Source organism: Salvelinus sp. IW2-2015, linkage group LG6.2, assembly GCF_002910315.2.
Source record: "Salvelinus sp. IW2-2015 linkage group LG6.2, ASM291031v2, whole genome shotgun sequence".
In the NCBI taxonomy this organism is placed as follows: domain Eukaryota; kingdom Metazoa; phylum Chordata; class Actinopteri; order Salmoniformes; family Salmonidae; genus Salvelinus; species Salvelinus sp. IW2-2015.
In genome coordinates this window covers 21,863,845-21,872,926 of record NC_036846.1, presented here as the reverse complement: position 1 = coordinate 21,872,926, position 9,082 = coordinate 21,863,845, and the positions used below count along the sequence as shown (strand labels likewise).

At 43.0% G+C, this 9,082-nt stretch overlaps 1 protein-coding gene across 1 annotated transcript in view; it reads left to right on the top strand.

Moving 5' to 3' along the window:
* Positions 1-913: 913 nt before the first annotated feature.
* The window catches only part of LOC111965980 (cysteine-rich and transmembrane domain-containing protein 1-like), a 27,854-nt gene continuing 19,685 nt past the window's right edge, over positions 914-9,082 (top strand). Inside the window, exon 1 of the mRNA XM_023990422.2 lies at positions 914-1,045. The gene's annotated coding sequence lies outside the window, so the exon portion shown is untranslated. The remainder of the gene's footprint in view (positions 1,046-9,082) is intronic.

The following is a 9,082-nucleotide window of genomic DNA, read 5'->3' as shown; positions in this document are numbered from 1 at the left end:
CTCGCTGGGCCTGCTATAATTTGCCATTGCCTTTTACATCTGCCGTATGTCACATCGCTGTCTGTCTGATGCCACGTGGAATGCGACTGTGTTTCACCATCCTGTCTCCTACGTGTGTGTGCACGCGCGCGCTTGCGTGTGTGTGCACAGTTCGACGCTAGGGACATCGGAGATGGAGCGCTGGTGCTGCTCTATGTCTTTATATGTCACACCTCAGTCACACAGCTGAGTGACACTGACCTCTGCTGGTGAGAAGAAGGTGTTGCATCTGTCATGGAAATGTACTGTGGCCTACGCTAGGGGCTAGGCTACCCTGTTGTTCATTACATCAAACCTATTCACAAACATACAATTATTTGATTTATAGATACAGTATTATGTGTGTGAGGGGCCATGTCAGGAGCTATGATGTGGTAGCCTATGAAACACTAGTTTTATCTTTAATCTATTTATGAAGTAGTATAAATATTAACACAATTTCATGTCTGTGTTTTTTAGGACTTTTTTAAGCAAGTAAAGGAGAGTGTTTTAGTCCAATTGTCATTTTTCTACAGTTAGCCAATATATCTTATGATAAAACAACAATCAATCTAATCGAATACACTATATATAGATAAATATTGCTTGCTAAATTGATAAGACTCATTCAATGTCCTATTTCTGTTTATCTCGTCACATCTTTCTGTGATGTATAATTAATGACCAAGCAAGTCAGATGGTCAGTAGTCTTCACTTTCGATGAATTCCATTCACCAGACTCTCACCGCTCTTCGCTCTGATTGGTYCGTGAAAACAACGATAGTTCACCACAGCCAACTAGTGAAACGCGGTTAATACGGTTTCGAACGTGTTTTTTTTTCTACGAAAACCCCTCGCGCCACCATCGGGGTGACGTCACCGTGCCCGCACAACAGAGAGATGCGCACTGAGCTATAAGACGAGGCGGTTGTTCAGTGCGGTAAAAAAATATATAAGAAAAGCAATAAGCAATAAAGCTCCTGAGGAGTTGGACTTTCTGTTGATAAGGGATATCATTTCTCATAAGGTAGGTGATAATATTTTATTGTGGTCCATATGTCTGTCTCTAAGTTGCGGACTGTTGGAAAATTGCAACTCGACAGCCTTGTTCTTGGGGTTTGGCCCTGTGCAGGTGTTAGTTGTATTCCATCCTTGTCTTATTGAGGCGTCCACGCAGCTGGGTCTCTTTCTCCAGATACGTTGTATCCAACAATACATTTTACATAATAGAAGGGGAGATAAAGTCGTGTCAGACAAATCATTAGTTATGATATAATTCGTGATACATTGATTTCTATTTAGTCTATTATTTATTTTGAAAGTGGCCTATCGCAGCAAATCAACTGATCTAGCCTATATGCTATGCTGTAGATGTTTTTTGTTTTTTAATCAAGTAGCTAGTTGTTAATAAAGCCAAAGATCCGAGTAAACTGTTATTTTGTTCCATTGATATGGCATCAATGTAACAACACTGTAGGCTAACATGAGACGCCACAACAACATTGTAGGCTAACATGAGACGCCAGTGAAGAAGAATAGCCTAATAGCCTATTTTACACAGCACAATCCCCCTCATAAATGTAGCCTATAAAGGACGTGGCAGGAAAAATAAACCTAATTGAGGGAGTATTTTAGACTATCAATTGCACAATGTTGAAATATCATCCCAGTTCTTTCCATTTCAACAGTCATCTCTTGATGAATGATCTATGCCCCAGCCGGCTGCGGTTCTATTAGGCCTAGTTGACTAGTTTAACCCTGGACATGTACTCATTTAGGACTGGGATCTTAGTGTGTTTGAGAAGTATGTTCCATCATTTCACCAGAAACTGGAACCATACCCTCAGTCTCGGTGTAAAACTGGAACCATACACTGTACAAAGACCCTATGTGGGAGAGACCCCCCTGACTATACAACTGAAGGCCTAGCTGTTTGTACTAGATAGAGGTCGACCGATTATGATTTTTCAACGCCGATAACGATTATTGGAGGGCCAAAAATTAAAAAAAAAATTGTTTGAATAATGACAATTACAACAATACTGAATGAACACTTATTTTAACTTAATATAATACATCAATAAAATCAATTTGGCCTCAAATAAATAATGAAACATGTTCAATTTGGTTTAAATAATGCAAAAACAAAGTTTTGGAGAAGATAGTAGAAGTGCAATATGTGCCATGTAAGAAAGCTAATGTTTAAGTTACTTGCTCAGAACATGAGAACATATGAAAACTGGTGGTTCCTTTTAACATGAGTCTTCAATATTCCCAGGTAAGAAGTTTTAGGTTGTAGGAATTATAGGACTATTTCTCTCTATATGATTTGTATTTCATATACCTTTGACTATTGGATGTTCTTATAGGCACTTTAGTATTGCCAGTGTAACAGTATAGCTTCCATCCCTCTCCTCGCCGCTACCTGGGCTCGAACCAGGAACACATCGACAACAGCCACCCTCGAAGCAGCGTTACCCATGCAGAGCAAGGGGAACAACTTCTCCAAGTCTCAGAGCGAGTGACGTTTGAAACGCTATTAGCGCGCACTCCGCTAACTAGCTAGCCATTTCACATCGGTTACACCAGTCTAATCTCGGGAGTTGATAGGCTTGAAGTCATTAACAGTGCAATGCTTGAAGCATTGCGAAGAGCTGCTGGCAAAACGAATGAATGCTTACGAGCCTGCTGGTGCCTACCATCGCTCAGTCAGACTGCTCTATCAAATCATAGACTTAATTATAACATAATAACACACAGAAATATGAGCCTTAGGTCATTAATATGGTTGAATCCGGAAACTATCACCTCAAAAACAAAACGTTTATTCTTTCAGTGAAATACAGAACCGTTCCGTATTTTATCTAACGGGTGGCATCCATAAGTAAATATTCCAGTTACATTGCACAACCTTCAATGTTATGTCATAATTACGTAAAATTCTGGCAAATTAGTTCGCAATGAGCCAGGCGGCCCGAACTGTTGCATATACCCTGACTCTGCGTGCAATGAACGCAAGAGAAGTGCCACAATTTCACCTGGTTAATATTGCCTGCTAACCTGGATTTCTTTTAGCTAAATATGCAGGTTTAAAAATATATACTTCTGTGTATTGATTTTAAGAAAGGCATTGATAGGTCTCCCGGGTGGCGCAGTGGTCTAGGGCACGGCATCGCAGCGCTAGCTGCGCCACCAGAGTCTCTGGGTTCGCGCCCAGGCTCTGTCGCAGCCGGCCGCGACCGGGAGGTCCGTGGGGCGACGCACAATTGGCCTAGCGTCGTCCGGGTTAAGGAGGGTTTGGCCGGTAGGGATATCCTTGTCTCATCGCGCTCCAGCGACTCCTGTGGCGGGCCGGGCGCAGTGCGCGCTAACCGAGGGGGCCAGGTGCACAGTGTTTTCCTCCGACACATTGGTGCGGCTGACTTCCGGGTTGGAGGCGCGCTGTGTTAAGAAGCAGTGCGGCGTTGGTTGGGTTGTGCTTCGGAGGACGCATGGCTTTCGACCTTCGTCTCTCCCGAGCCCGTACGGGAGTTGTAGCGATGAGACAAGATAGTAATTACTAGCGATTGGATACCACGAAAATTGGGAGAAAAGGGGGTAAAATTTTTGAAAAAGGTAAAAAATAAAATAAAAAGAAAGGCATTGATGTTTATGGTTAGGTACACGTTGGAGCAACGACAGTCCTTTTCGCGAATGCGCACTTCATCGATTTATATGCAACGCAGGACACGCTAGATAAACTAATAATATCATCAACCATGTGTAGTTATAATTAGTGATTATGATTGATTGATTGTTTTTTATAAGATAAGTTTAATGCTAGCTAGCAACTTACCTTGGCTTCTTACTGCATTCGCGTACAGGCGGGCTCCTCGTGAAGCAGGTGGTTAGAGCATTTGACTAGTTAACCGTAAGGTTGCAAGATTGAATCCCTGAGCTGACAAGGTAAAGATCTGTCGTTCTGCCCCTGACAAGGCAGTTAACCCACCGTTCCTAGGCCATCATTGAAAATAAGAAGTGTGTTCTTAACTGACTTGCCTAGTAAATAAAGGTGTAAAAAAATATTTTTTAAAATTCGGCAAAATCGGCGCCCAAAATTACAGATTTCCGATTGTTATGAAAACTTGAAATCGGCCCTAATTAATCGGCCATTCTGATTAATCGGTCGACCTCTAGTTTTACCAGTACCAAGTCATGAAGTGATATTTCTGTAAAGGGTGGATTAAATGGAGAGATAAGAGAGGCAAACTCTCTATCCTTCATTTGGGCAAGTGAGTCAGTGTGGTGCAGGTTGGCCAGGCGACCGGTACAGCCAGGTACAGGTGAGGTCTGTTTTGCCTGAAGACTAATACAGATCAAGGAGAAAGAGGTCAGAAGGGCCATGTGGTGTTGTTCTAGATGCTGGTTTCTGTGAGTAGATGTGTGTGTCCTGTTGTCATGGTTGTTAGCTAATTAGCTCACATGGGTATAAACAGGTGTATAAGCCTACGATATATCTACCTGTCTCCTGAGGTAGCTAGACTTACAGATCAGCTGTAGTTTTAATGATGTTACCTGTCTCCTGAGGTAGCTAGGCTTACAGATCAGCTGTAGTTTTAATGATCCTACCTGTTTCCTGAGGTAGCTAGATTTCAGATCCGCTGTAGTTTTAATGATCCTACCTGTTTCCTGAGGTAGCTAGACTTACAGATCAGCTGTAGTTTTAATGATGTTACCTGTCTCCTGAGGTAGCTAGACTTACAGATCAGCTGTAGTTTTTAATGATGTTACCTGTCTCCTGAGGTAGCTAGGCTTACAGATCAGCTGTAGTTTAATGATCCTACCTGTTTCCTGAGGTAGCTAGACTTACAGATCAGCTGTAGTTTTAATGATCCTACCTGTTTCCTGAGGTAGCTAGACTTACAGATCAGCTGTAGTTTTAATGATGCTACCTGTTTCCTGAGGTAGCTAGACTTACAGATCAGCTGTAGTTTAATGATGCTACCTGTTTCCTGAGGTAGCTCGACTTACAGATCAGCTGTAGTTTTATATGATGCTACCTGTTTCCTTTGTAGCTAGACTTCAGATCAGCTGTAGTTTTAATGATCCTACATGTTTCCTGAGGTAGCTAGACTTACAGATCAGCTGTGTTTTAATGATGCTACCTGTCTCCTGAGGTAGCTAGACTTACAGATCAGCTGTAGTTTTAATGATCCTACCTGTTTCCTGAGTAGCTAGACTTACAGATCAGCTGTAGTTTAGTGATGCTACCTGTTTCCTGAGGTAGCTAGACTTACAGATCAGCTGTAGTTTTAGTGATGCTACCTGTTTCCTGAGGTAGCTAGACTTACAGATCAGCTGTAGTTTAAGTGATGCTACCTGTTTCCTGAGGTAGCTAGACTTACAGATCAGCTGTAGTTTTAATGATGCTACCTGTTTCCTGAGGTAGCTAGACTTACAGATCAGCTGTTAGTTTTAGTGATGCTACCTGTTTCCTGAGGTAGCTAGACTTACAGATCAGCTGTAGTTTAATATCCTACCTGTTTCCTGAGGTAGCTAGACTTACGGATCAGCTGTAGTTTTAATGATGCTACCTGTTTCCTGAGGTAGCAGACTACGATCAGCTGTAGTTTTAGTGATGCTACCTGTTTCCTGAGGTAGCTAGACTTACAGATCAGCTGTAGTTTTAATGATGCTACCTGTTTCCTGAGGTAGCAGACTTACAGATCAGCTGTAGTTTAATGATGCTACCTGTTTCCTGAGGTAGCTAGACTTACAGATCAGCTGTAGTTTTATGATTCTACCTGTTCCTGAGGTAGCTAGACTTACAGATCAGCTGTAGTTTTAATGATCTACCTGGTCCTGAGGTAGCTAGACTTACCGATCAGCTGTAGTTTTAATGATGCTACCTGTTTCCTGAGGTAGCTAGACTTACGATCAGCTGTAGTTTTAGTGATGCTACCTGTTTCCTGAGGTAGCTAGACTTACAGATCAGCTGTAGTTTTAATGATGCTACCTGTTCCTGAGGTAGCTAGACTTACAGATCAGCTGTAGTTTAATGATGCTACCTGTCCTGAGGTAGCTAGACTTACAGATCAGCTGAGTTTTAATGATGCTACCTGTTTCCTGAGGTAGCTAGACTTACAGATCAGCTGTAGTTTTAATGATCCTACCTGTTTCCTGAGGGAGCTAGACTTACAGATCAGCTGTAGTTTTAATGATCTACCTGTTTCCTGAGATAGCTAGACTTACAGATCAGCTGTAGTTTAATGATGCTACCTGTTTCCTGAGGTAGCTAGACTTACAGATCAGCTGTAGTTTTAATGATGCTACCTGTTTCCTGAGGTAGCTAGACTTCAGATCAGCTGTAGTTTTAATGATGCTACCTGTTTCCTGAGGTAGCTAGACTTACAGATCAGCTGTAGTTTTAATGATGCTACCTGTTTCCTGAGATAGCTAGACTTACAGATCAGCTGTAGTTTTAGTGATGCTACCTGTTTCCTGAGGTAGCTAGACTTACGGATCAGCTGTAGTTTTAATGATGTTTGAGTTCAGTAGAATAACTTTGGTTGACAACCCTACTTCTTTGTTGTAGTGCAGTATGATTTTGCTCAACGGTCATTGCGACTAATATTTATGCTATTGCACTAGGCTGTGTGTGTGTGAGAGAGGTGCAGAGAGACGGTGATGATGCAGTTTCTGTCTGCCTGTGTGTGTGTTGTGGAAACAGTGTCAGGCATGGGTCAGTGCAATGCCTCGACACTGGAAGCCCTTTTCCATCAATGACAACCTGACGGACACACACTAGAGCTCAAACACAACTGAACTGGACCTAGGACAGGAAGGTTAGCAAACATTTCTGATAAACCAGTCAGTTATGGGGAGGAGAGGAGGTTGGGTAACTATAATGCCACAGTGTGTAATTCGGGTCCCAGGACCAAATGTTCTCCAGGGTAACGGTGTGTGTGAATGGGGTTTTAGCGTTAGTGAAGGTAGTCATTGAGAATCCACAGGAGCATCTGTTCCTCACAGCTCAGGAGAGTAACCATGGTTACTCAACTACCTCACCTGCCATCTGTTAACAGTGTGTACAGGTGACATGTTTAGTCATCGTTTCATAACCCTTCAAGTAAAATCAAGACACGCGCACACACAGAATATGTGTGGAGATTTTTCATATTTGCAGCAGCCAGCAGGAGAARATTAGGCCGACTCACAACACACAGATTAGAGGAAGATTAGGCCGACTCACAACACACAGATTAGAGGAAGATTAGGCCGACTCACAACAACAGATTATAGGACGATTAGGCCGCCTCACAACACACAGATTAGAGGAAGGTTAGGCCGACTCACAACAACAGATTATAGGACGATTAGGCCGCCTCACAACACACAGATTAGAGGAAGGTTAGGCCGACTCACAACACACAGATTAGAGGAAGATTAGGCCGACTCACAACACACAGATTAGAGGACGATTAGGCCGACTCACAACACACAGATTTTCTCTAATCTGTATGTTGTGAGTCGGCCTAATCGTCCTCTAATCTGTGTGTTGTGAGTCGGCCTAATCTTCCTCTAATCTGTGTGTTGTGAGTCGGCCTAATCGTCCTCTAATCTGTGTGTTGTGAGTCGGCCTAATCTTCCTCTAATCTGTGTGTTGTGAGTCGGCCTAATCGTCCTCTAATCTGTGTGTTGTGAGTCGGCCTAATCGTCCTCTAATCTGTGTGTTGTGAGTCGGCCTAATCGTCCTCTAATCTGTGTGTTGTGAGTCGGCCTAATCGTCCTCTAATCTGTGTGTGTGTGAGTCGGCCTAATCGTCCTTAATCTGTGTGTTGTGAGTCGGCCTAATCTTCCTCTAATCTGTGTGTTGTGAGTCGGCCTAACCTTCCTCTAATCTGTGTGTTGTGAGGCGGCCTAATCGTCCTATAATCTGTTGTTGTGAGTCGGCCTAACCTTCCTCTAATCTGTGTGTTGTGAGGCGGCCTAATCGTCTATAATCTGTTGTTGTGAGTCGGCCTAATTCCTCTAATCTGTGTGTTGTGAGTCGGCCTAATCTTCCTCTAATCTGTGTGTTGTGAGTCGGCCTAATTTTCTCCTGCTGGCTGCTGCAAATATGAAAAATCTCCACACATTTCTGTGTGTGCGCGTGTCTTGATTTTACTTGAAGGGTTATGAAAGGATGACTAAACATGTCACCTGTACACACTGTTAACAGATGGCAGGTGAGGTAGTTGAGTAACCATGGTTACTCTCCTGAGCTGTGAGGAACAGATGCTCCTGTGGATTCTCAATGACTACCTTCACTAACGCTAAAACCCCATTCACACACACCGTTACCCTGGAGAACATTTGGTCCTGGGACCCGAATTACACACTGTGGCATTATAGTTACCCAACCTCCTCTCCTCCCCATAACTGACTGGTTTATCAGAAATGTTTGCTAACCTTCCTGTCCTAGGTCCAGTTCAGTTGTGTTTGAGCTCTAGTGTGTGTCCGTCAGGTTGTCATTGATGGAAAAGGGCTTCCAGTGTCGAGGCATTGCACTGACCCATGCCTGACACTGTTTCCACAACACACACACAGGCAGACAGAAACTGCATCATCACCGTCTCTCTGCACCTCTCTCACACACACACAGCCTAGTGCAATAGCATAAATATTAGTCGCAATGACCGTTGAGCAAAATCATACTGCACTACAACAAAGAAGTAGGGTTGTCAACCAAAGTTATTCTACTGAACTCAAACATCATTAAAACTACAGCTGATCCGTAAGTCTAGCTACCTCAGGAAACAGGTAGCATCACTAAAACTACAGCTGATGTAAGTCTAGCTATCTCAGGAAACAGGTAGCATCATTAAAACTACAGCTGATCTGTAAGTCTAGCTACCTCAGGAAACAGGTAGCATCATTAAAACTACAGCTGATCTGTAAGTCTAGCTACCTCAGGAAACAGGTAGCATCATTAAAACTACAGCTGATCTGTAAGTCTAGCTACCTCAGGAAACAGGTAGCATCATTAAACTACAGCTGATCTGTAAGTCTAGCTACCTCAGGAAACAGGTAGCATCATTAAAAC